This window comes from Montipora capricornis, chromosome 12, assembly GCF_036669925.1.
Source record: "Montipora capricornis isolate CH-2021 chromosome 12, ASM3666992v2, whole genome shotgun sequence".
In the NCBI taxonomy this organism is placed as follows: Eukaryota; Metazoa; Cnidaria; class Anthozoa; order Scleractinia; family Acroporidae; genus Montipora; species Montipora capricornis.
The window spans coordinates 39867408-39892437 of NC_090894.1; the positions used below are offsets into that span (position 1 = coordinate 39867408).

General features: G+C 39.5%; 1 long non-coding RNA gene across 1 annotated transcript; it reads left to right on the forward strand.

Moving 5' to 3' along the window:
- The first annotated feature begins 502 nt into the window (after positions 1-502).
- On the forward strand, positions 503-12174 carry LOC138027791 (uncharacterized). The gene is made up of 3 exons (XR_011127512.1): positions 503-624; positions 5006-5131; positions 12128-12174. It is a non-coding gene; the product is annotated as an uncharacterized lncRNA (long non-coding RNA).
- The last annotated feature ends 12856 nt before the right edge of the window (positions 12175-25030 follow it).

A 25030-nucleotide genomic window follows, 5' to 3' on the forward strand; every position in this document is an offset into this window, starting at 1 on the left:
ATTTAAATCAAGTACTTCGGCAATAGCTTGTAGCTAACAACAGAAGGAGGAGACAGTTTCGAGCTCGCTAAGATGGACGGGCACCTTTAGTACTTCAGCACCTAAACGGCCGAATAATTTGGAAGAGTGTTTCAGATTCTGTTTTTTTCTATTCTTGGAAATCAGGAGTAACGTTTTATCTAATTAAGGGCTTTGCACTGACATTGCAGGAGGCTGTGACCTTTTTGTTCATAAATTACGGTAATAAAGAGGATATGACAGTATACTGCTTGACTGTGAAAGCACCTTGTTTCTAGCCTAGATGCCCTGTTTTAATCACCATATTAGAGTAGAAGAACTGCTCATCTGTTTTGAATTTCAGGGGTGTAGAGAAAGATGACTCTGAATTTATAGATCTCTCAGCTGATTATTTTTACGTGCAAAAAAGACTGGAAGACACTGGATTGCCCTATCAAGTTGCTGAAGCAATATCTAGCGCGTTCAGAGAAATGCTGAGCAAGGTGTTTCTTCAGGCTGGATTTGCCAAATATTATGATGAAAGTGGCTTCAAGCTTCTCCCATGCCCGCTTGGTACTTTTGTTAATATCTCCGACACCAGACCAAGGTGCAAAGACTGCCCGGCTGGTAAGCTTGCACAGATCCTATGCATTAAATTAGCTCATTCATGCATACAAGAATCGGATACCAAGAACCGATTTAAAGTGCAAGAGTTGTGTCTTAAATGCATAAATTTAATATCAAAATGTATCAAATTAAGTTCCCAGGCATGAAGGTTACCAATTTCGCGCCCAAAACACTCCGTCATCGCATTAAAAGTCGCTTGATTAATGGTCCACTACTAACCCAACGAGCAAATTAAGCCAAAAGCATTTGAAAGACATTTCTAGGCTCCTTGTAATCGGTAAAGACTGTCTATAGAGATGCTTTCATCTCCTACAATAATTTGATCTGTTCGGAAATCTTAGCTGAAAATTAAATTATCCGAAATTTTTAGGGAATGATATCTTTATTTCATAAATTGCTAGCTGAACGTGCCTTCTAAGAACTCCCCAGTGAATCGTGTGCTCATCCGAAACGGCTAGATGACATTTTTAAAATGCCAAAAAAAGGCAAAATGTCCCTTTCGAAAGCGAAAGGGATTACTTTTCCTTGGTCGCGACAGTTTTAGGTGATGTTTTAGTAAAGAATCTGTAGCTGGTTGGCAACGTTGAACCCAAATTCTTAGAACAGTTTGACTTGCCCGAACACATATTTCACCGAAGATTGTCGTTGGGTGCCCCTGATAAAATGTTTATAATTCTCATTTACAATTATAAGGGCAACAAAATGGATCCTTCTTTGAAGACGCTATTCAGTAAATTCTTAAGACAACTAAATTACTGTTCACTCAATCTAAGCACTCTGTTTATTCCACAAATCATATTGTTTAACTTACAAACTACTACTTAATTTTTCACGCACTATTTACAATTCTCATTATACAAAGTTCCTGTTAGTGGTTAGATTCTCTATACAGCATCACAAGAAATATTAGAATGGCAACGAAATGGGTACTTGCTGCTTTTGGGGGCTTACAGATTTAACGTTAAATCCGTGAGTTCTAAAAATACAATTCTCAGCGTCGTGCAGGATTTTAGTCTGTTGTGTAGGTGTTTTTCGCTGTTCACACCCTTGTTGGATCGTGATTTGTGCTTTGTAAATAAGGTATGAAATAAATTTCTTTTAACCATCTTGATCAAACTCCCTGACGGAGTCGGCGTAATCAGACGAAACTGGTAGGAGAAATAAAAGCAAGTTGACAAGATCTGTTGCTGTGTGCTGCTCAGTCGTATTTATTTAAAAAGATTTTGCTACGTCTACTCCAGATAATTTTCGTAGATCCCCTTGCAAATGTTTGTTACTTCTACCAGTATTTCTTTGCTACACTGTTGCAAGTAGATGTTTTGACCTTTCCTCCACACCTTGACTCTATACCAGCTAAATCCTTATTAATGGCGCAGTAGTGAGAGCACTCGCCTCCCAACAATGTGGCCTGGGCTCGATTCCCACACTCAACGTCGTATGTGGATTGAGTTTGTTAGTTCTCTACTCTGCACCAAGAGGTTTTTCTCTGAGTACACCGGTTTTCCCCTCTCCTCAAAATCCAACATTTGATTTGATCTTGCGTTAATTTGTTGATTTCAAGTACTCCAGTGCTAGATAAACTTCTTTTAATTTCCTTTCCTTTCCTTGCTTTGCCTCTAAGCATTTCCGTATGATACTAACAGTTTCCAAGATGCACGCACTGTGTTAATTCAGCTGGGCACTCTATTCCTATTTCTTGGCCACAATTCAAATGTGTTTGTTACTGTTCCTGGTGATCCAATGATAACAGGCACAATAGCTGTTATTACAGACGAACGCACGCCTCAGCTTAGTTTCACAAGGCACAAAACGAGGCTTTCGGATGAAAACAATAATTTCTTATTGAAGGACTGTGTGATTCCTTGATTTTTGACTGTTTCCATGGCCTTTTTTCGAGTAATTTGAGGTTTGCCTGGCCTAATTTTAATATCGTGGAAAATATGACAATGCACTGTAAACCATATGAATGTGTTAACTGAAGTAACAACCCCAAATGTGCTACAAAAGGGCAGCTTCCATTCAGCGACCTTCTTCTAAGAACAACGTAAATTCTGGAATGAACTTCTTTTTTTTTTCCGCATTTCGCGCGCTAAATCTCTTGCTATGTACTTATTGACTGAGTGGAAGGGCTGGACTGAAAAATGTTTGGCCCGAGGTCATGGCGTAACGGACCGAGCGCAGCGAGGTCTGTGCGCCAAGACCGAGGACCAAATATTTTCCAGTCTGGTCCGACCTAAACTCAGTCAATAAGCATTTTATCATATGGGCTCTTTACGCTATTCATGAGCACTCAGAATTTGAAGTTTGAACAAAATAAGTAACAAAAACTTAGATAGACAATTTTATCCAATATGTTGTTTGCATTTGCTTTTCTGGCTGTAAATAACTTGGATGTCTACAAGCGACGAAATCCTCTAAAATCGCATCGCACGGAGCAGTAAGTATTCCGGCCTTGCTCGCGCTCATGCGTACGGCCCTCATACGGGGATTTTCCCAATAGTTTTACAATGAAAGCGGGCGCGGGGCCGTACGGGGAATATGATAATCTTCTTTATGTGTGATCGAATGTTGAACCGAAAGCCTCGGTTCCACGTGCTCTAAAACTAACACCGCTGAAGCCTGGGGTCAACTGTAATAACGGTCATTATACATTTCTTTCATTTCCATAGCTGAATCAGCTGGTATTTCAATGCATTGTAATTGGATAGTTTTTTTGAAAGATCGAAGTGATGCTCGCACTTATCAGGACAATTTAAGCAAATTTCTCATCTAGACACAAGAAAAAATTCAGGGGGCTTCAACAGAATTCGAACCCAGAACCTTACGATGCTGTTGCAATGCTCTACCTGCAACTAAGCTACGAAGCCACACAGTTGGGAGCAGGTCAATTTGTTGGACTCATGTGTTCCCGTGAAAGGACTGATGAAGGAAAGAAACGTTGATTTGAAGTGCGGGTAACCCATAATAGCAGCTATTGTACATTTCTTTAATTTCCATACCTGAACCAGCTCGGATTTCAATGCATTGCGATTAAAATAGTTTTTCGAAAGATTGATGCTCGCACTGATAAGGACAATTTAAGGAATTGTCTCATATAAACATGTACATTCGTACCTCAGTTAGTAGAGCATTGCATGTCCCAGTGTGCGATTTGCTCTCCAGTGTGGCGGCTTTCATAACACGTGATCACTAGCGGCAAAATGCCCAACTTACCCTTGCGAGGTCTGGATATTTATCCAACTTCTCCTCTTGACGTTGCTCTACTCTAGCATCTTGTGGGCCAGAAAAATCAGCAATCTCGCACATCTTTTGTCCCTTGTCAAGCACCAGCAGGTCTGGTCTTCTCGCTTTTATCACCTTATCCGTCTCACGGTATCGTAAAATCGTACAAGATCTTCCAATTGTCCTTTTCTAAATAACGTTCTGGGTTGTGTTCATACCACCTTTTTGAATGTTCAAACCCTTTTGTTCTCTTGTAGCTACAGAGGTCCCAGAAAATAGCTTTCCCCATGTTAACTTTTCTCATTCTGTTCTCTCTCTGCGCTAGTTTACTGCATCCAGAAAAGATGTGCAATACACTTTCATCCTCCGTCTTGTACATTGTGTTTTGTTTTGTGATTTGACAATTTTTGTTTTAGTCAAAATTTCGCCTAAAAGCTTGATCCTGCGCTACAGTAATCAAACTTTCTGTCTATATTTTCAAGTAACCCTTTTGATTTTGTGTCTGTCGAACAAACTGGCCGCGCATCACCATTTGTGACCACTTGTCATGTCTTTCATTCCCTTTCTTTCTATTTTCTCTTTTTGAGTTGGTCTGTGTTCTCAGGTTCGCATTTGTCTGTTACTGTTGTCGTTATCATCATTACTACTAATTTTATGCAGTAAAACTATCTGTATGCACAGTGTCAGAAAGCAACACAGGGCGCATAGCGTAGCCTGTGAGCTAAGCGAAACTTAAAATAATACATAAATAAATAAATAAAATATATATACATATATAAAAATCATAATCTAGGTGTCTAAAACTTATGCCGATAACTGTCCATGGCTAATTTATCAATCTTGATATTAGCATCATCATGTTACTACCTTGAACGTTCTTGCAATATTTAGCGTCGCCGATAAAACGGCCTTCTGCATTCTCTCTAAGACCTGAGTAGTCTTTCGCCAAACCAATTGTTGCACACTAATCTCTGTCTCTTATTATTATTATTATTATTATTATTATTATTATTATTATTATTATTATTATTATTATTATTATTATCATCAATATTAGTAGAAGTAGCAGTATGTAATTATGATGCGCATGCTTTGCTGTCTCGTTGCACTTTTTATTCGTCAAGAAAGAGTACCATGATATTATCTATATGCTCCTCAGGTGGTTACTACTCAGACACTCCAGCTTTTGTCAGCGACAGTTGCAAGAGGTGTCCAAATGGCTCGTTTGTTCACAAAAATAAGGCACCTGGAAAAAGTTACTTTGACTGCAGTGCTTGTTCTCAAGGTTAGATACTAGAATATAGATACAATTAAACTAATATAAATCCAGAAATTTAGGCAAAAGTCAGTAAGTCAACAACGCACAATCCAAGAACTCTTAACATACTAGTTTGAGTAAGACTTTAAGACAGGCAACATTAGAACCCTTTCAAACGATTACCACTTCAAGTTGCAACTAATCTGGCTGGCCATTTCAAATTCTTGCAGCCGAAACGTAAATGAATATTTCGCAACATCTTGAGCCGGACCAAACGGCGCTAGAAAGATACCAATTACTTCAAAGGTACATATCTCGGCAGCAGATCAGCTGTAGCGATGTTTCCTGTGACGTCACCATTGTTATTAATATGCCAACCAGAACCTAATTGGTTATTGAAACAATGACTTCTTTTGTTCCGTGGTTTGCAAATTTGAATATTATGAATATGACTTCAATGTTTGTAAACAAGAAATTATATCGCTATATGCATTTCAATAACAATATCTTAGAACAGACAGTTTACTAGAGCGACTTTCGTATGACCTTGAAAAAGTGTTCGCAGTTTGTTTCAGGGACCAATGTTTAGCAAGATTAAAACAAAGCTTCTCCTTATTCCCGCCGAGGAAACTCCTAATATGGGGAGTAAACAGTTCGATTGCCCAATCACATTGCTGCATTTCAAATGACGTCAAAGCGAAACTTTCCAGAAAATACCATGGAGAGATGATGTTTTTGCATCCGCGTTCGTTAAGTACGCTAAACCAATGAAAATTCGCACTCCTTTGTTTTTGTTCTATTAGCCAATTGAATGTTTTGCATTTTTGTTTATGTTCTGTTTATACGTTTATTTTTCAAGGTCATATGAAAGTCGCTCTAATTAAAACAAAAGCATCAGTGCGGTGTTGATAGATGGCATTAGATATATCACTGGGAACCTAACAAGAGGCAAGAGGGTCTGAATGGGATGGGAGGGGGGGCGGGGGTCCGCGTGTCGGTCGTCAGTTAAAATTTAATCACTTTGTCGGTTGTAAGTTAAAATTTACGATCTCTGTTGGTTGTAGATAAATCTCAGTTTATGAGTAAAAATGCAAGGTAATTATTCATATTCGATATTCGCTATGTAATGCACTCAGTTTAAACTGTATACAAAGTGTACAAGTTAAAATAATTCATTTATTTGCTTGCACTTGGACCTCATGATAAGTCTGGTTTGTTAACGCAATGAGATCGTTTAATTTCACCCTTCTTAACAAATATCGATAAATAAGCCACTTTCGAAAATACCATAAGTCTGGTTTGTTTACGCAATGTGATCGTTCATTTCACCTTTCTTAAAAAATACCGATAAATAAGCCACTTTCGAAAATACCATAATTCTTTTTGATGAAATGGTGTATGAAATGAATCATATGTGAACTGCGGATATGAAATCAAGTAAAGCTATGATCTTCGCAGTTATGAGCGCAATTTTTGCAATTGCGTTGAGAAGCCTGAAAAATTCAGGACTTCAACGGGGTTTGAACCCGTGACCTCGCGATTCCGGTGCGACGCTCTAACCAACAGCTTTACTTGATTTCATATCCGCAGTTCATATATGATTCATTTCATATGCCATTTCATCATTGATTCATTCCTCACGGGACCATTAGAACCCACAAATGACCAGCTCCCAATGTCAGTGGCTTCATAGCTCAGTTGGTTAGAGCGTCGCACCGGAATCGCGAGGTCACGGGTTCAAACCCCGTTGAAGTTCTGAATTTTTCGGCTTCTCAACGCAATTGCAAAAATTGCTCTCATAACTGCGAAGATCAAAGTCCCTCCAAATTTTGCATAAGCATTGTTTTTGTTTTCTCTTAGGATTTACAATGGTCCCAAGAGAAACTGGAAACAACGCTTATGCAAAATTTGGAAGGACAAACAAAGAGTCTTATGATATTTTCGAAAGTGGCCAATTGCATTTATTCTATATGTGGATTTGTTTTCCTGCCGATTACAGGGAATCGAAGTAATCAAAAGAAGACAATTAGACCATTATCTTTCTTGAAGTAATCACGCAATAAATGGTCTCGAGCGTCACAAAGACAACTGTCAATACTACTTAGACTACTAACCGTCACAAGTCGAGACGCACAAATGCACGAACAGCCCTGCCGTATTGTGTAACACACCCGTCGTCCCCGTCGTCCACAAATTGTTTACTAACAACGCGCGTTCGCTAATGATTCCCTTTATTTTTCTTCATGGATTCGAAGTCTCTCTTCAGAGGCTCTGCCAGGGTAAATTTCGACAAGCGACATGGCCTAAAAAGTAGCGACAGCACTTAAGGTGGCTCAAAACAGTTTCCAACACATTCCAAGACTTAGATTTTGATGTGTCATTATAGCCACTCTACATCAGTTGATGCTACAATCATGGTATCAAAAAACTGCCCAATCACTAGCGATTCAGAGCCACCTAAAATTTTCGAAAAATTAAGACGGCTCTGAACCCCATCTACAGAATTTTTTTAAACTTTGCCAAAAGTTACATCTTATCCTGCTAATCAAAATTCTGTAATAAGAAAAAATTTCACCGTGCCGTTTTTGAAATATAAGCGCTTAAAGCTGAAATTAAGGTCATAGTATTGCTATGGTAACCTATTGTGTCACAAAAATAATACCAACGTGTTCGCTAGTGATTGGGCAGTATTTTGATACCATAATTGTAGCACCAATTGATAAAGAGTAGTAATTATGACCCATCAAAAATCTACGTCTTGGAAAGTGCTGGAAACTGCTTAGAGCCACCTTAAAGTGAAATAGCGACAAACGACATCCGTTCTTTAAATTTCCGACAGCAACGGTCAAAGCAACGTGAAACATTGTCAAAGCACCGACACGAGACCTTTTAAAATTCAGACAAGCGACATGGGACCCCTCCCCCCTGGCAGGGCCTCTCTTCAGACATGTTGCTCGTGAGTTGAACAGCGTAGACATGCGGTGGCAAGGCCCCATATTTACCTTTTGTGGTCTCGCTCCTAACAGTCTGTTGGCGTACTGGCTTATAACTCTCTAACCAGTATTTAATCTGTTTTTCCATACATGGTTTTTATGTCCTCAATTGGTAAAGGTGGTATCTATAGGTGCTATAGGAGAAAGGCACATGGCAAATTGAGGGACAGGAGAGTACGACCTCTTTTGCGTGTAATACTTTGCTGCCCATCTGGACGTGCACTTCGCTTTAGAGATTCCTTGGCGATTGTCCCAAAATCCTGGGTATACTGAAGAACAGTGAATGTCTCATACGTAAAATACGACACAGCGTGCACGTTTTCCCCTTGTGTTGTAAGCACCGATAGGATATCATCTACGTATTTGGCGGTTAATTGTCGTATAGCCTGTCCATCCCTTTTTAAAGCAAAGGCACAGTTACTTGCGTCTTCCGGGGTACAGTCCCCTGTGGACCACTGGCTGCAGACTCTCCAATCTCAAATGGTAGTGTTGCTTCACCTTATTCACAGCATCTTTTACATGGTTGTCAATCTTTGTAACGTCGACACTTGCTTGCTTCATAGACACTCCTTCAAGTTTCATACCCTTAATTAGAATGAATTCCAAAGGTAGCCTATAGGGAAACGAGAATCTCCAGAAAAGATGAATATCGCTTCTGAGAGGCTCGTCACTATATTCAGTTTTCCAGCGGAAACATCTGTAACAAACACGGAGCATATCCCCTCGATTTGATTGAATGAACATGCATCTTGTGATTTGAACAACGCTATTTCAACTTCGGATTAGCAAATCCACGGTTACAAAATTTGACCTCTTGGTAAAGCCTAACCTGAGGTTAGTTTAGCCCTCTTTTGAGCAACCGGGCCCTGAACTCTACTCTGAATACATCAAACTCTGCAGCACATAAAAGCGGCCAAAACCAACACGTACCGTTGAGCTCCCTCCTGCCTTCGTCTGATATCAAATTTGGCAAGTTGCCACTGTCCATCTGTGACAATTTATATAGAAAAGTTCTCGCACTTACCAGCAGAGGATTATGCCAGGCCAAATAGCTTCAATAAGAACCCGCCAATTCATTGTTGAAAGGCTTTTTCCTTCACTCCTAAAAATTTCCGTCACATGTTTTATTTATTTTTATTATTATTATTTTTTTAACTCAAGGACTCCTTGAAGTTTTGATATGTCCACTGGAACGATTGCCACTTCTTCACCTTTTCGAAAGAAACTTACGATCACTTTCATAATTCCGCTCATGACTCGGCCGCATGGAAAAACAACGTACAGGCACAACAGTCGGAAAAGGCAGTGAAAATACTGCAGCAAAACTGCAGCCCTCGATTACAAGCCGCTGTTCGGAAAATGAGCCTGCGTTCCTCCCCGAAAAGGAGGTGAAACAGGGGCGCTTACCATTTAAGCGGAATTTTCAGTGAGAATTTTTTGACAGATGGCACTGGACATTCCCTATCAAAGAATGAGAAACGGAATGAGCCGTTCCAGTTGTGAGTCTATTTCCGAATGCCGTAATAGTCTTGGTACAAATAAATGTGACGGCCAATGCCCGAATCCTCATATCGGAGCCTGGTTCTAGTGGTACAAACAAATGGTACAGAAATCTCCAGTCGTTTCGATAAAAATGGTAAGCGCCCCAGGTTATCTCTCGCTAAATAGAGCCCACCAAAGGATAACATTTTATAAACTAGAAGAAAATCATACAAAAAATAATAATACTATTGACATGTTAAAAAAATATCATTACGCATTATTTCCAAATACAAACATCCCCACAATGCCAGACCATGTCAGTTGTCGGTTTTCCCGTTTAGTAATCGGTAATTATCGGCCGTCAGTTTTATTTATCGCCGTTGGTCGCTAATCGGAACACCATTCAGATGCTCTAACAAAAGAAGTAGTGGTTTTAGAGATTCTCTTGTATGCTTCTCGAAACGGTTCACCGGAGATCATTTCTCTAAACATGATCAAGAGGCCAATAAGATGAGATATTTTCGCTTTCGTTTTCAAATGAACACATCATTGTCAATGTTTTAATTCTGCCAAAAAGCCTCTCAGACATGATTGGCCTAATATAATTAAGTGGCAGCTACTTTACAGTTCTTGCCAGATAAATGGAAAAACGGTTCGCCGGCATTGAAAAAAGATTTTTGGCCAGATATTTTTAAAAAAATGCATGCCCCACACAATTATACAAAACACTCAGGGCCCGCTTGTTCGCAAGCCGATTAACTTAATCCAGGATTAGCGTAAATTTTTGTTTTATGTTTTCAACTTTTTAGTGAAAGTTTTTTTTGATGCATTTAACAGAATTTGGGAGTGGAGATTTAAACTCCTTGGTTAATTTTTAATCTGGGATTAGCGTTAACCAGCTTTTGAAGAACCACGCCCAGACGAGGAAATGTCGGAATGAGGCTGGTCGTATAAAGCAACTCTTTAAGTTTTATGATTTCCAATAGAAAACAATAAGGAAACAAATCAACGCTAAGGCCAAAAGGCCAAGTCAAAACTAGATTTCTTGATTAACTTCATGGAACTCATCGTCTCCGCAAAAGAAATTTGATGAAAAATCGAGAGTTACATACCTTTTTTAAACCTTTTCCTTCACGACTTTTCTAACTTTTCATTTGAAGACTCTCATATCTCGACCGCTTTAGTGATTCATAGCGCAAGAGAAATTATGAAGTTCTACTAGAGACCAAATGGAACTCTAGGAGTCAGGATGACATGGTAGTCATAGACAGCGCTTCCCACCACTGCAATCGTATGTGGACTGAGTTCCAGTCCCAACTTGACTCGACGTTTTTGCTCTGGGAGGTCCGGTTTTCCTCCCTCTCTTGCTAAAATCGATTTGCAGGTTCTTTTCCCCTATTTTAAAAGGAAACCTTTTTTTACCCTCATTTATATTATACTTAAAGCTGTCATAAGCTACAAACGATGAAAGTGTCGGGGTAACTCTTTAAATGCAGTCAAAAACTGTAGTAAAACGATATTGAGATTGCGCATTGTTTCTCTTAATTTGTAAAGTAGAAATTAAGGCAAATTTCCTTTTAGAATGTCAATAGAATGGGTGTTCCCACAAGTCTTTCATACATTGGTATATTCCAGAGGATTCAGTCGTAGTATCATGCAATGTTCCAAAACAGTTTCTTAGATCTTGAATGAAGGGGTAGTTTCTAAAGAAACTGTGGTGCTGCGTCGGTGGGGAAGTAGTATACAAAAATTTGGTTTTATCAACGGAGTTGATAATGTAAATTTGCCACCGTACAGAGATTCTAAAAGCTGACGTTTCGAGCGTTAGCCCTTCGTCAGAGCGAATCGAGGGATTATGGGTTACGTGTAGTTTTTATAGTAGAGTAGGAGCTACGCTATTGGTGGTAACATGGCAACGTGAAAAATAGGAATATATTAGTTAAATGAAAAGCGTTCGTTAATACCGTGAGGATTAAGGGTGCCGATTTGAAAGATGAATTTTTGTTCCAGATTCTTGCGGCTTTCCGTCGTACCTAGATGTAGGGAAAGGCCGCAGATAGCCATGTGTTTTTTGGAGTGGTTAGGCAGATTAAAATGGCGAGCGACTGGCTTGGATGCATCCTTGTCATTCTTCTCAACATCGCGAAGGTGTTCGCGGAATCGGTCACCTAGTCGTCTACCTGTCTCACCAATGTATAATTTATTGCATAACGTGCAGGTTATGCAATAAATGACATTTGCGGAGGTACATGTGAAACGATCGGTGATCTTAACAGATCGCTTAGGTCCCGATATCTTGCTAGTGTTAACAATGATCTTGGATTGATCTTAGATCTTGCATTGCTTTGAGTTCAGTTTTTCGGTAAAAGATGTCAACAGCATTAGAGGCCTGGTGCAAAATATAGATCTGTTAATATGAATGAATTATAATAAACGTTTATAGACACCACGGAAAAGATAAGATAACAAAATTAAACTATCTTTCGTCATTTTTTTTTTTACTAATAAATGAATAGATAAGTTAATTGCGCTGTCTGATTTTTCTCAGGGTCGGATACAAAGTCGTTTGCTGGATTTCGGGCATGTTACTGTCTGAATGGATATTTTCGAAGACACATGTTTGAAGCCTGCGAGTCATGTGAACAACGACCCGGATTAAAATGCGAAAATGGTACGCTTAGTCTTAAACCGGGTTACTGGTGGAAATGGGAGAACGATACAAACAAAGAACTTTACAAATCCTTCAGCGACTTCTTACAGCGGAATTCTTCTGTTGAAAACCAATCCATCATAGAGTACCGATACCCTCTTCCTCAAGAATATAGATGTCCAAGACCGAAATCATGTCTGGGAGGTATGAACTCCACCTGTTTTGCTGGATATGAAGGACCATTGTGTGAAGTGTGTAGTTATGGATATTACAAACAGTTGAAGACATGCAAAGAGTGCCCCTCAACAGCATGGATGACAGCACAGCTTTCCTTCATGGCAGTAGTAACTATTATAATCGCTGTGGTTGTGGTTTGGAGAAGCAGGAAACAAGCCAAGAAGAAACAAGATCGCTCCGTAGTTGATATAATTCTTGGAAGAATAAAAATTGTAATCGGTTTCTACCAGGTAACATCTGGAATTCTCGATGCATTTGCATACATCAAATGGCCAGACTCTCTCGAGCTTATTGGGAAATATTCTGAGATGTTACAGCTAAATATTCTCCAGATTGCTCCTATCCACTGTCTCTTTCCAGATCTAAAAGTCAATGCTTTTGGAAGATTGTTCACTGTTCTCGGTATCAATGCTGCAGTCGTCATTTTAGCATTCATTATTTATGGCATTAGGAAGGTCTTATTAAGCAGAAAGTTCTTCCCGAGTCAAGTGGAAAAAGTGAAGAAAATTTCCGAAACAAAGCAGTTGGTCTACAGAACCGTCTTTTTTTTCCTTTACCTAACCTATCTAAGCACCTGCTCCAAGACAGCAAATGTTCTTCCCCTTGCCTGTCAAACACTGTGCCTTAATGAAAAACGTGAAAAGTGCGATACGTTTCTAAAAGTTGACTTTAATGTCAAGTGTTCCAGCCAAGAATACCGACGATCTGTGATTGTTGCATATTTTAGTATTTTGTACATCATGTTTCTACCTCTGGCTGTCTTGGTAGTTCTGTGGAGGCACCAAAGGTCATTGAAGAAACATGGCGACAGAGCCGAGGATGAATCCACACATTCCCAGCATTCAATTCCAGAAATTGTCACAGGATTACACTTTTTATTCGCAAATTACAAAACTCACACATGGTATTGGGAACTTGTTGAAATGACTCGAAAGGTGACATTAACTTCAGGCATTATCCTGATAGGAGGTGAGAGCAGAGCCTACGTTGGGTTAGCATTGATTATATCAGGTCTCTATGGTATGTTATTTGCGTACAAGCGGCCAATAGCGGAACCATTTGAGAACAGCCTGATGGTTTCTTGCCTTGCCGTCACATTCGTCAACCTCGTAATAGGTACTGTCAGTAGAATACCAGTAGAGAGCGCACAATCCTCGCTGGACTCATACATGGACCATATCATGTTCAACGCATTGGTATTTGGAGCAAATATTCTGGTTATTGCAATTCTTGTGGGTAAGCATTTTGTTCGTATTTAAGCTTAAATCAAAAAGAGTTGGGGACGAGCCCTAACCTTAGCCCTTACCCTAACATACAGCAGTACACTTTATTTAGAAGATACCACGCTACCATTGAGACAAAGAATTGGTTTGTACTTTGCGGTCCAATTCCTTTTTTTTCAACTTTCTTCAGAGAGCAAACTTACAGACTTATATTCAAAGTGCCCCCATAAACCTCTTTAGCTATAGATCGATCCGGAGATGGTAGTCGTTTCCATACTTTGATCTCCCAGAAGGTGGGGAGTGGCACTTTTACTTAGCCCAATGATGAACACACCATGCTTAAATTTGACGAATAAAAAAACAATGTTCATTGTTACAATATAGTGGCCTAGTTAAGAGGATGGTTGTTCATTGCAGAAAAGCCAAAGGCAACCATGGAGGTCCGAGTTTCTGGCACAAGAGTGGATTAGAAAATAATGTTGATCTATGCCTTTGTGGTCTTGCCCCAGCACAGTCACAAATTGATTTATTTTAGATTCACTTTGCGCGTGAAACAAACAAAGGGCCACCAATTTTAACCAATCAGAAGAAGTCATGTCACGCATGACTGATTCTGCCATGTTTTTTTCAGGGACATGACAACTGATTTTCCCGGGAAAGGGTATTATAAAAATAGACTTATTTGTGACTGTGCTGGGGACAACATTCATGCTATAACAACATTCTTATCTAATTCACTCTTCTTTGGCATCAGGAAAATCTGTTTGCTCATTACTTTCCATCTTGTGGTAAAACAAAGATTGATTGAGTTGCAATGTCAAAGTGAAATTTTCAACTTAAGGACGGTGCCTACTATTGTTATCGCGCATACGTTCTGCGCATCTCGAGATACTCGTCTTTTAATACAGGGATATTTTTGCGCGGTTCAAAACTATGCGGAGAAAGAACTTAGCAAATGCTCTTTGTATCCGAAAAGAACATTGGGGGTAAACACGCAATTTTCAGAGACAATTAAGCTAAACAAAACTTCATACATTGCTTTGTATTTTAAAGCGTTTTAAAAATATTCTTGATTAATTATCTGCGAAAAATGCGTGGTTACACCCAATTATCTCTTTGGATTTCAATACACTTGTCAAGATCTTCTTTTCCCGCATATTCAGTAAACCGTGCAAAAATACCTTTGAATTAGTAGACACCTTCCTTAAATTTAGCCAACTCAAACAAAGAGGCTAGGTGGCAAAGCTCAACTATGCTTAGCGTTCTTTTTTAAACCATCTTACGAGTTGTGTTTACTAAAACAAAGTAAGTTCTTCTAGAAATTTTTACTCAATTTCGAACTTCAGCACCTTACAATATGATTGGAATACAATGACGCGAACAAACATCCGGGCATTTACAACCAGTGGGGAAAAACAGTCGGGCGAAATATGCATTTTGCAAAGTACCAAGCTCCGTTGTTGTGCTCCTCGTTCACTTGCGATACCATACAAACGTATTCATTTCTTTTTTTTTCTTCTTTTTTTAGTCCAGTACGGCAGGTACTTTTTTCGCTTTATTAAAGAGTGGCGTAAAAATCCACAATGGTCTCTTTCGTGTTGCCTGGCGTTCCTTTTGCCTCTTAATGACCTCCACAACGAAATACGAGGAATGACAGGGAAAAATTTGCTGAATGAACAAGTCCAAACTGGTAATTTAAACATGCCATCAGTATCTAGTACGTTAAACGAGAGTGGAGCAGTAAGCTTTGAACTTGTTACTATTCATGAGGAGCCGAAAGAGTCAGTTAAACCTCGATCAGTCAACTTTGGCTTTGAAGAAAGCGACAACGGTGGCCTTGAAGAAGATGCTGACGAAGTGGCATTTAAAACAAGAAAGGAAAGTAGAGCAGTACGCTTTGCACTTGCTACTATTAATGAGCAGCCAAAAGAGTCAGCTGAACCTCGATCAGTCAACTTTGGCTTGGAAGAAAGCGACAACGGTGGCCTTGAAGAAGAAGATGCTGACAAAGTGGCATTTAAAACAAGAAAGGAGAGTGGAGCAGTAAGCTTTGAACTTGCTACTATTCATGAGCCGCCAAAAGAGTCAGTTGAACGTCGATCAGTCAACTTTGGCTTTGAAGAAAGCGACAACGGTGGCCTTGAAGAAAAAGATGCTGACAAAGTGGCATTTGATGCAAGAAAGGAGAGTGGAGAAGTAGGCTTTGGACTTGCTACTATTCATGAGCAGCCAAAAGAGTCAGTTGAACCTCTATCAGTCAACTTTGGCTTTGAAGACAGCGATCACGGTGGCCTTGAAGAAGGAGATGCTGACAAAGTGGCATTTGACGCAAGAAAGGAGAGTGGAGCAGTAAGCTTTGAACTGGCTACTATTAATGAGCAGCCAAAAGAGTCAGCTGAACCTCGATCAGTCAACTTTGGCTTTGAAGAAAGCGACAACGGTGGCCTTGAAGAAAAAGATGCTGACAAAGTGGCATTTGATGCAAGAAAGGAGAGTGGAGAAGTAGGCTTTGGACTTGCTACTATTCATGAGCAGCCAAAAGAGTCAGTTGAACCTCTATCAGTCAACTTTGGCTTTGAAGACAGCGATCACGGTGGCCTTGAAGAAGGAGATGCTGACAAAGTGGCATTTGACGCAAGAAAGGAGAGTGGAGCAGTAAGCTTTGAACTGGCTACTATTAATGAGCAGCCAAAAGAGTCAGCTGAACCTCGATCAGCCAAATTTGGCTTTGAAGAAAGCGACAACGGTGGCCTTGAAGAAGAAGATGCTGGCAAAGTGGCATTTGACACAAGAAAGAAGCTGGATCATCACGCAAACCGGATAGCGACATTCGACACTCATTTCTGACTGGCTTGTTTGAAGAATGAACTGAACTGACTCAAGATTATCGCGGACAACGGCATTCTTTAGTAGAAATATAGAACCTTAAGTCCTGCAATAATGTAACCTGGCAACATATGATTATCTTATTTGATCGTGAAATCTTTATCAGGAATAGAACATAAATGATTACCTCCACGTAAGTCTCAAGGTTTGAAATTCCTCGCGGCACATTCCTTTAATTTATTCTCCACCCCTCCCCCTTCTCCCGAGATTCTGTCTTTGAGATTGTTTATCGTTAAAACTCTAGATTAAACCGGCTGGTTATTAAAAATAAAGTCTGTCGTTGATTCTGTCTTCCTTGACCATAACTGATAAGGGCCAAAGTCTTGGATACTCTAAATCTTGTATCGTGAGTTCGTTACCATGTAGTATTTTAAGATAAAATGAACATGCAACTGGCGACAACATAAAGTTGTCTTGGGAGGCAGATCGCGGGAAAAAAGGGCATTGTGAATGACACGGATCGCATTCTTCCACAAAACAACAACCTGCCGTTTGCAACTTATACTGATACACAGCTAGTCGACAACATAAACCAACTATATATCTGTGAGCATAGCCTTGAGACAAGTAATGAACGAGGTTCAAGAGTCTTTTATTGAGTTCATATACGTGTTAAAATAATTAAACGTAAATAGTTTCAGATTTTCTAACCAAGGGAATTTTTTGAAAGAAGTAAAAGTGTTTGATCTCCTGTGCGAGCAGTTGTGCCTGGAAGCTCAGTCAGTGTGCCAGAGTGGTTGAAGGCTCAGCGTTGTCGCTTTGCTGTTTTCCAAGACAGGAAACTTTGCTCTGCACTGTCTCTTCTCACTCAGGGGCACGTGTACAGATGGTCACCGGCGATATACTGCAGGGAACGAGCATGCTTTGGTTTAGCGTCCCGTCCAGGGGTGAGTAGTAAAATTCTCAGTCGCTTCATGCTACAGAAACCGGGATGAGCTCCAGCAGTGTGAATCCTCGGGGGTCGAGAGCGACTTCGCTTTGGCTTGCATTGCCAACCATGATGGGTACTATTCTGGCTAATATCGTACTTTACAAAAATCTAATTATCTGGAGCATTCAGTTGTTATGTTCTGATCGATGAACAAGTTCAGGAGTAGACAAAGTCAGCAGTTTAGTTTAGTAACTGAAAGAAAAAGCACTGCGTGTGCAGCACCAGGTCATCTTAAAAAGTAATTAAGTAATTTCATTGTATGAACAATTTTTAAGCCTTCCAAAAATGGAATCGTGTACACGTGTGTTGACGAAGAGACTCGGTGGTGAAGATGGACTCTCCTGATTATGGACTGCTACCTTGTAAAAATATCAAACACGATGATTTGCACAATTTATTGCTATGCATGGTTATGCCTTCTTAACTTTACTTAACCTTATCGTTGAAGACCTTTGGAACTTACACAAGCTTTTTAAGCTGGTAAGCTGCCAAAATGTCGCTTAAAATTATCTTTATAATACTTAAAAGACCTTTTAGTGACTGAATGCATGATAGTTTATACCGTGTACTTTTGTGTCTAAAATTGCTATAAGTTTTAGTAGTTTAGTTTGTATCTTGTGATGTTGCCAGGTAGCTACTAAGCCTCAATAAAAGAATGCCGGATTCATTGAAGAAAGAAAGATAATTTTATTTAACTCAAAACAAATGATCTTTTAAGATGATCTAATTATCTGGAGAATTCAGTTGTTATGTTCCGATCGATGAAGAAGAAGGAGATGGAAAAATCTTGCTCAAGGCTTTTGAAGTTTAAAAAGTTCAAAGGCTTTGAGCAAGATTTTTCCATCCCCTGGAATCCTCAATAATAATACCATGTGAGGTGGGGAAGTTGAAACTTAGGCCCCAAGGTCCAAAAAATTAGATAGAGAGGGTTAGGGGATCCTTGGTAGTATGCCTTCAGGCTTGATTAAAAAGGCAAAGATAAAAATTAAGAAAAAAAAATGAATGATAATAGAGACATTAGGATTTGCATATATTTGATAGCCTTTCTTAAAGGGGCTAGGTCAGTGGCAATTTTAGGCAAGTCAGTACTGATCGAATGGTCTTAGAATTAACTAAAATATCAAAATAACTGTTCAAAACTATAGAAGAACTCTAACAAAACACAGGGAAGCCAAGAAGGGACATGGATAGACAAAACTGGAGAGGATTGAAATGGATTAAATTTGGGTAAATTTGAAAAAGGTCAGCCCACCTTGTTTCAAATTTATATCAGTCTCTATCAAAATGTCATTTACACAGCTGGAAAATCATTCTCAGTTGTTATGTGGCCGTGATTTTGGAAATGAAAGACTCTTGCTCTGCCAATTTGACGTTTAGAGCTCATAATTAACAAAATTAAACAAAATTACCTAAAATAGCGTGACCTAGCCCCTTAAAACAATGCAGTAAACGTATTTCTGAAGAAGGAACCTTGCTGCCGAGCCGGCCATCTTTGTAAACAATCGTTACTAATCCCCGCCCGTTACGTCTGCGGGTATGGCTGCATGGACATTTTACTTGAAGGGGTACACTACCTGTATCCGTATACCGGTATATCTTGCAGGTAAAATCCGCTTTCAGGTTGAATCCGTTTTAACCTACTGTAGGTTATTTTCATGATCCGCAGGTTGAATTATGCACTCAACCTTGCTTAACCCCCCTCCCCCACCCCCAAAGGATACTTATACCTTCCCTCCTCAAGCTCTGTCTTACGCATCTCAACACTTCTTCTTAATCTTTGGTGTCATCTTATCGGTTTCTGTATTCCTACACTTATAATAATTCAGTTTTAACATTACAACATGGACATGGTGAGGGAACAAAGAACTGTACTATGCACTTACCGGTACTCCAACTCGCACCCTCCATATCTGTAGTACTGTGTCTTCACCCCTACACTAAAACGACACATGCTAAACCCAGCAGAGTTCTTTTCATTAGTTATTTATTTTTTTTATGATTGGTCAATTAATGTCTATGTTTATGTTATGTTTTAAAGTGTCAATATTTCTATGTGTATAGAACAGATTGACATCATCAGCAAAGACGTGAAATGCAAGAATTTTTGAGCAATGATAAAAACTATTACTATATAATAAAAGCAAAATTGAAAAAAAAAGCTGGACCGGCTAAAACCTCGTTATTAGCCAATCAGATTTAAGGATTTAGGATTCCAGCCCGCTGAGATGGTTCCCAAAAAATCAATTTACATTATTTAACTCGCCGTTTATTTTATGTTTTAAAGTATCAATATCTCTATGCAATAGAACAGATTGGCATCATCGGCAAATAGGTAAAATTCAAGAATTTTTGAGCAATGATAGGAATTATTAATATATTATATAATAGAAACAAAATTGGCCCGAGAACTGATCCTTGACGAATACCACAAAGGACTGTGACAAGATCAGATGCTACACCATTTACTGTAACCCTTTTTTTTGCGGTTTTTGAGAATAGGTGTCGCCGGATCTGTTAAGGAGTGGTGTTATGCTATACGGAATTTATCCTTCTTGCACACGTTTCTACAACGGGGCATACTGATACGGCATGCACGGGTGGCTAAAGGCAGTGCTTAAATTCACTGTAGAACAAGGGGCACTTAAACCAGAAGAATCCGAAAAACAGGCCGGGAATCGTGGAGCTGAAGTAAGCAAAATTGTAGGAAAATTTTATCCGTATTTCAGTCTTAATTGGCTCTCACACTTTTTCAAGTGCAGTCTTCCGCTGCAAAACAAATCTTTTTGTCCTCCGATTATGAGGAAAAGTTTATCTCAAGCTCTTATCGTACTACTCTCCTTTTTAGCCATTATCGCACGCTAATGGAGACGAAAAGACTTGGTTCGTGGGTTAAGACTACACTTCAAAAAAGTGTGAAAGCCAAGACCGAAAAAGAGCATGGACCAACCAGGTCTTGAATTTGTGGAGGCGTTATGGGACACTCAAAACTCAATTCCTGCCTATAGTTAAACGCCATGCAGATAACACAGCTTTTGGTAAGCAGAGAGTAACTGTCATTTCCTACGGTAAGTTCTCCCGAGTTCTATTTCATCCCTCGATCGGGCCATTGGGTAAAGAACTTACGGTCGAATCGGGTTCGAAGGCGGCTTCTTTTCTTTGTTTTTTTTGTTTTTGTTTTTTTTTTGTTTTTGTTTTTGTTTTTGTGCGGCTTCTTGACCACAGACTAGATTTGGCTTCGGTGGTCGTGAATTCAACTCAGCCATATTTGGTAGGGCGCACCATCCATGACCATATTATTTAATAAATCCTTGCTGATCGGCATTCTCCCGGGGGACTGATAACTCACCAACATTGTAGCCATCTTCAAGAAAGGAAAGAGAGATTTTTATCTCTAAAGTTCTACGGGATCATATATAGTAAACATCCGCATATTAGAACTTAGAATTTAAGAGTCTGTTAGGCTATAAATACTAAAATGTCATTTTAAACAGCTCTTACATAAAAGTGAAGCCTAAAAAAATAAACAGGTTCTGATTTTTAAAATATGACTTGTAGTTTCAGGCAACTGGAACAAATTTCATTTTAAACTGCACAGATCTTGTTTAAAACTTATTTTTCGTGGTTATGAAATATAAAGGCACAGCGTCCTCATGAGAGGAAATCAGTCATACCACATCATAGCATAGATATCTTTTTTGGAAATAAGATCCAATTCAAGAACCTAGTAGAAAGCCTAAAACCACCGTGAATACAATTTTTATAAGAACTATTTAGCCTAACTTGGAAAAAATTATTTTCTTATATGCGGATGTTTAATGTATTTTAGCCTTAAATGTAGTGTCTCGAAGATATTAGCTCTTGTAGCTAATCTGAAATTCAAAATAAAGTTTGTGTACGTATGTATTTATGTATGTATGTATGTATGTATGTATGTATGTATGTATGTATGTATGTATGTATGTATGTATGTATGTATGTGTGTATGTATGTATGTATGTATGTATGTATGTATGTATGTATGTATGTGTGTATGTTACCTTTAGCAGGGCGCGTGCGTACATTTTTTAATTCGCGACTCCAGTGAGTACCATATGGAAGATACAATTACTTTTTTTGAAGAATATTAATGGCATAAAAATATTACGTTAAATTGACTGGCCGGAACTGAGTTGTGTTTAAGAAAGAGATCTATCTCATATGATTAAGGGGCCGAAATTTCTCCCTCTCAAGCACTGCCTACCGATTGGAAAGTAAGTATCTGAAAGCAGCAAAGGACTAACCGCGTCCGAAAGCGATGCGCGGGTCAAATTCCCGGGCTGAATCGTCAGGTACGACTCTCTGGCGCGATGTCTGGTTCAAACATTTCGTCAGCGCATGCGTTGATGTTCTGGTTCTCCGATACGTACCATACCAAAAAAATTTTTGTTTTGTTTTGTTTTGTTTTGTTTTTTACAAGGAAATTGGCATTTCAGTTGATTCTACAGTCATAAACGTAACGTAAGAAGCGTGTCTAGTCTTCTCGCATAGGACACAGATAGATCATCTTTTTCAGAAGTTTAGCCTGGTGACCGAGGCTTGGAACAATAAAGAGGAGGAAATTGAATAATTTTGACGATAGCATCAATGGTTCAATGTCCTTGTTCGCATAATAAAATTGCAATTTTTTTCCTAATTCTGTAAATCTGTTTTAGCGCTTGTTCAGCGATGTTATCACCATAACGAACCAGACGTTTTAGCAACCAAAACATAACCTCGGCACCCCGTGGAGATAGCAAGCAGTTTGCCTGGTATCTCCAACCGCGGGCTCTCTACGCATGCATGCACGCGCACCCGCGCGGCTCACTTCTTCTATACACCGCAAGATTTTATCAAGACGTGGGGCCACAAGAGTGCTTTGTGTAAAAGGACAAGTTACCTTAAGGCGCTGTTACACGGTGCAATTTTTCGTGCAGCTTGTCTCGCAACGCCATTTCTACAAACGTTCTCACAGTACGAAACTAGTTGTTTTACGGGTGTTACACTGAAAAACGTGTCATACAACCTGTCTCGTTTCGATGATCTCATAAATTTAGAGAAGCATTTTTCTGCGGGTTTGGCAACTTCATCCGCCTTAAATGTGGCATTGGCTGCTGCTGAAAACCGTTGCGACACAAGTTGCAGGACAGATGTTTCACGGCCCAAGGCTAAGAAAATTCGTTGCAGTCGTTGCGGAAAGTTGAACTCTCTACTTTCTGCAGCGGTTTCTGCAATTGGTCTCGCAACATTTTTGGTCGTTGCGAGATATGCGAGACAGTTGCCCGAGAAATTGCATAGTGCAACTGCGCCTTTACGAGTGATACTATACACTTAGAACTTGCTTCTAGTAAAACTTTGTTCCAAACGTCATGATAGTGTGTTCATAGTGCTCGGCCGACTGATTGCCATGACAGCTATCACAGTCTGAAGTCCCGACGATGAGTCCCGATCTCCACCGCATTATACCGTTCCTGACAGAGATCACGAAAGGCCAGTTTTTTGCTACGAGGATAACAACGAATAAAGCACTACTTTGTCGTAAGAAATTTTCTCCTCACTTTTTCCTCCAGCCGCGCTTCACGATTTGATGAGGGCCAGTCCCTTGCTTCTCAAGTTGCCTTGTTCATGCCTAAAAAGAATTCTGGGTAATTTTGTCATTCCACAAGCAGGAAAGTCCTTCAACCCCCATTTCATAGATTTTTTAATCGGAGCAAAAACCAAGTCTATTGCTTGGTAATACTCATCTGACTATAAGTTCTCATTCCCTGCTAAGGATGTATTAGTGATCTTTCAGTGGAAATAGACAATAATCTGGATTTTCTGGTCATATATCAAGTGAGTGCAAAATGATAAATAATCAACTTAACGTTGGGACGCGCTTTCAGAACTCATATATTCACAAATCGTATTTTTTTTGCCACATTTTTATTATTTCTACTCTTTCTGGCATTTTTGTGATGAGCGCAACACCACGAAACCACCTTGTCCATGCTAATAGCGGAGATCCGCGCGCGTGAGGGCGCGCGTGCGCGGAGCACCATAGCTAAGAAAATACTGGTAACCTATCGATGCGAGAAAATTTGGTTTTATAGCCATGACGTCATCAACCGTCCATTCGTACGTACAACGTCCGTCCGCCCCTCCATGTATGCCAATGTGACCAGTACACGTAACCATATCACGGGCTCAAGTTTAGAACTCATCCAGGAGGCAACACTCCATTTGACACTGTAACGACTGAGCTGAAAAATGACTGCGTATGCGCTCGATAAGGAGCACAAATCGTGCAAATATACGCAAAGTGTGCATTTCGATCGTTTGATCTCGTCTTCTGCCTGTGTCACTTTGTAACTCTTGACGGCGTGACTTTTGGAAGTGAGATCATCACGATTTAATTTAAGGAGACACATCAGATCTGTGTACCATATTTGTGTGGAATTTTATGGGCCATGAGATCCAAACCCAGTTAAATTGTTTGGGAATATGCGCTGCAGAAACTAACGGAGGCTACGGTGAGTGTTCCATATTTGTTTTTGAAGCATGAAGTGTTTACAACGTTTGGTTAAGTTTGCACACTAGGGTATTGCCCATGCAATCTCTACAGTGTTCATCGACAAGATAATTTGGGCAGGGTTTTCTGAAATCACCTTTACAATCAATCATATTTACAATGCGTTAATTAAACGTAACATATTCTAAGAGCATTATTTGAAAGTTGTCAACCTCCCCCTTGAACCAAGGCAGCAGTTCATTTAGAGTGCTGCCACTGTGCAATAGCCACTTAACCTCCTGACTGCCCCCATAAAGGCAGCTGTCTAAAAGAGAACACCTTGTCAACTTGTGAAGTTGGAATGAACACAATTACTGGCCAGGACTACATAGTAAGTATTGAAGTTCTTTGTCCCTGTCTCAGGGCATTTCTTCAATGAAAAGGTAAATTGGTTGCAAGACTGGCCTCTGAGATTACACTCAGAATAAGTTCTAGTTGCACAGTAGTGTGATCAATAACATTGTTTATTGCCATAGTGAGGCTTGATTACAGAATCATAAATACTTGCCCACCAAAATACCCTGTGCAATCAACTGATACACCCATGTTCGGGAGACTGTTGGCCTGTTAATTAGTGGAACATCCATATATGAGGAAAAAAACAATTTGCTAAATAAAAGTGCAATGTCCAGGCCCTGCTTCCTGTTAATCCTAGGATTATTGACTGGGAAATACTGCTTGAAAGTGGCACCCGAGCGACTTAATTGTAGTCTAGGTAACACAATCTCTAAGTAATAATGATTTATCATTATTGTAATAATGCAACACACTTGGTGTCAACATCTATATCAAAACTTGGAAGATGGTATTTTGCTTTCCCCCTTGAATGGCCATTATTTGAAAATCTATGTTCAACCCAACATCCAAGGCAAAATTATGGTTAGACTCAAATTTAAGAAAATGTGTTTAGGCAAACAGTTGAGGGTCATTGGTTTATGTGTGGTTTATAGTATGTTTAT